The sequence below is a fragment of the Gossypium hirsutum genome, chromosome A04 (genome assembly GCF_007990345.1).
Source record: "Gossypium hirsutum isolate 1008001.06 chromosome A04, Gossypium_hirsutum_v2.1, whole genome shotgun sequence".
NCBI lineage: Eukaryota > Viridiplantae > Streptophyta > Magnoliopsida > Malvales > Malvaceae > Gossypium > Gossypium hirsutum.
The window spans coordinates 80568659-80572524 of NC_053427.1; the positions used below are offsets into that span (position 1 = coordinate 80568659).

At 26.5% G+C, this 3866-nt stretch overlaps 1 long non-coding RNA gene across 1 annotated transcript; it reads right to left on the reverse strand.

Moving 5' to 3' along the window:
• Positions 1–934: 934 nt before the first annotated feature.
• Positions 935–2063, reverse strand: LOC107899002 (uncharacterized). The gene is made up of 2 exons (XR_001684552.2): positions 1646–2063; positions 935–1507 (listed from the first exon to the last, which is right to left on the reverse strand). It is a non-coding gene; the product is annotated as an uncharacterized lncRNA (long non-coding RNA).
• Positions 2064–3866: the final 1803 nt, after the last annotated feature.

Below are 3866 nucleotides of genomic sequence, written 5' to 3' on the forward strand. Positions count from 1 at the left end.
TTATTTACACAAAAAGCTCTATTCATGACTTAAGTTCTAAAGTATACTCATTTTTTCAATCTGGTACCTAAACACATTTTCGTTTCATTTTGATATTTTGAGTATCAATCACTTTCCAATTTGATACCTAAAGTATGCTCCCAATATATTTTTTACTCCAATTTTTTATCAACGTTAAAAAAAAATCTAATAGCTATTTATAAATAACTACATAGCGACTTTATTTTAATTAAATATACATATACATTAAAAATCTGAAAAATGAAAACAAATAAATAAAAAGTTTAAAAATATATATAATCTAGAAATAAATATATAAATGATAAAAAAATTTATAAAAATAAAATTTACAAAAAAAAATAAGATAATTAAATATATTAATTGAAATTATTAATATCATTACAAAAATGTAAAAAATTATAAAAGTATTTTAAAAAAAAGTATTTAAGATATTTAAATTTCAAGGATTTTTGTTAAACTCCTTGAATTTAAATATATTTCTTATAATAATTTTCAATAATTATATAGTATTTTAACTTTTTACAGATTACAATTTATAAAAAAATTTAAACCTCTAAATTTTTTTATATATTATATATAACTACTTATTTTTTAATCAATATAATACTAAAAATAAACACGTGAAATATTCTAATAGTAATAGAGGTCAACAATCAATCAACCCGGTCAATCGATCAATGGTCAAAGAATACCAATCAATGATGGCAAATTAAAATGAAGAATGTTTTTAATATTTAATATTATAACTATATAATTACTATGTGGATTTTTTTATTAACCAAATATAATCAAGATGGCACTTTTCCATTGGCAAAGAGACCTAACACCATTGACCAACGTCGCCTAACAAATCCTGACCAGATTTTTTTAACGCATCAAAATAGAAAAAATTGATATTTAAATACCAAATAAATTGAGAAAAAAAAAGTTGAAATATCAGAGTAAAAAAATAGGTACACTCCAAAGGATAAATCATGAATTAAGCCTAAACAAAATACAATGGTACTAGCAGAATTTGAGCTTTATAATTTCTTTTGGGAAAAGACACAGATTGAACAAAAATTGAGAAGAAAACCAAATGCTTCAACTATTTTTCGCGGAAGCTTTCTGGGCAGTGCAATAAAACCTTTACGTGCCGCCGCGCCGGTCTGAATCTATTCACCCACACAACGCTAACGACTCAATTCCATAAGACAATCAGATCCATTAGCAAAGCTTATTTTATTGTTGAGTTATTTTGGGGCAGTGGATCAAACTTCACACCTGTCTTCCAACTAAATCAATTAATCAAACGATTTAATTGATCTTCACCTACCCAACGCCAGACCTAAAAATTTCTGCGATGTTGGTTAAATTAGCTTTTACTTTCCGAAATACTAAAGAGATTCGTGACTCTTTATAGTCAAAATAAGGATTTCCTTTGTACCTGAACTTATCAATTTGCTTTCAAACAGAAAATAGAAGCTGAATTCAAATGTCGATGCAACTGTGAAACCATTTCGAAATCATAACAAAAAAGCTTTCTCGAATCAAATCTCAGAAGACCCGTGAAAGATAATATACAGATCTATATAATAGAAAGGAAAATTAGAAGATTAGACAAGAATCTACCGATTTAACTTACCGAGTGCTAGAAAGAGCAAAAACAATCGAGAAAAGTAAGAAGTGGAGAGGAAGAACTGGAAATAAGTGGTATGGGAGGAGTAGGAAAGATTTGCTTTACATTCTTAGAAAATCAAGAGAGAAAATACAAATCTTTCCACCCATCCCACTTCCATAAACTCCCGGCAACTCTTTCTCCCTTTCCCTCTTTAACAATAAAATGATGGTAGATCTAGTGTAAGTGTTTTTTTGGGGTGAGAGTGAGAGAGAACTCAAGGAAATCAAAGCCATAGTAGGAATCTGTAGACCATACAAGGTACGACCTCCTCACACTTAATTCCTTTCCCCTTCTCCCTCTTCCCTCTTTGTGCTGTGAAAACCTCTCCTCCTCAAAGCAATCTTAAATAGATCCCAACACACTCATTAAGCCCCCCCCCCCAATGCTGACGTATGCCCTAGTCCCGAAGTAAACATTTTCCGAATTTACTATGTACTTGACATTTATATATATATTTTTTTTTAATTTTTATATTTTTATATTTTTTATATAAACAAATCTAATCAATAAAATTATTTATATTTTTATTATTTCAGCAATAATTATTTAAAAAATAATAATTTATTGAATATTCTTATAATATTTTTATTTCTTTCATCTATTGCATTAGAGCATTCCTAAAATATTTTGATTATTTTTAGATTTGGACGATGGAGATATAAACAATATCTAATTTGGAGATTATAGTTACCAGAAATATTAGCGTTTGATGCATGGATAAAGTTTATAACAATTATAAATTTTAATTCAATTTATTTATATAAAAATATTTAATACAAAAGTAATGTAGCTTAAAATATTCATAAGCAAGATTTGAGGTGATAAGTAAATCTAGGGTATAATAATAATAATTGAGAAATAAATATATTATATATATAAAAAATTATGAAGATGACAAAATTTTAATTTTGTATGTGAGTTAAAAAAGAACATTGTGGCAAATACTAATATTTTTTATACCATTTCCTAAATTATGAATAAACCTTCCATTTATAAAATAAAAGGTATTACGCATTAAAACATATTTGAATCTACATTTTTTTAGATGTTGTAATAATAATGTTACGGACGGAACTAAGGGGTCAAAACTCGTGTTCCTTTAATATGTATTACTAAATATAGTAATTTTGTAGATTTAAACATGGATCCCAAAAAATTAATTCATAAATGTAAATATTGATTCACTCTGTAATATCTCAAACATTACTCTAGAAGTAAACAATGTTAATTTGGGTTAATATTAAATTATAGAAGTGTGAGGAGTGCTGGGCCATAATGTGAAATTTTAAAATAAAAGATGATGGAATTAAATGGATAAGAAAAAGAGGAAGGACTTAGAGAGTAAATTAAGCATGAAAGTACATGGAGATGTGGATGATAGTGAAAGTGTTAGACACCATTTATTTTAATGATGATTTGATTTTTTTAATAATATATATGTAGAAAGAAGGACAATGGATGGATACTTTGATAGAAGGTTGTAGAAAAAGAAAGATGAAAAGAAATAATAAAAAAAGTATCACCACCATTTTCTAGCTTCTCTTTCATGCCTCTCCCCATTTTTACTAAGTTTTGTTTCTTTTTTTAAACCCTTTTTCATTTTCAACCCTTTTTTCAAACTTCAAATTTCTTCATAGATTATTAGTAAATCTAAAGGACAATTCTATAGTAAACTTACCATCTTGTAAAGCTAGTTAATATCCATTTTGGAGAATAAAGAAGAGTGAAGAAATGTTAAAGGATTTTGAGTAAATAAGGTAAAGATGATTAGGGTGTTCAAACTTCCATTAAAATTAAATTAACCGATCGAATAGATCTAATTCAATTAATTGGTTAGTTAACTGATATAGTTCGGTCGGAGGTCGGTTAAAGATATTTTGGAATTTTTAGTCAACGGTTAATTTGGTTTGAAATCAGATAGTTAATCGAATTAACCGAACTTAATAAATAACATTATATATTATATGTATTAGGCTATTACTAATTCAGTTAATTCGGTCAAATAAACATTATCAATTTTTTTTGATATGTTTTATACTTGTTTTAATAAAAAAAATAAACCATATAAATTTTGATTAATTCAGTTAACCGATCGAATTAACCGAAACATTTCAGTTCGGTTTTTTTTTTTGAAAAAATTTTGGTTCAATTAATGATTAAAGGATTAAAAATTTTGATTAACTCG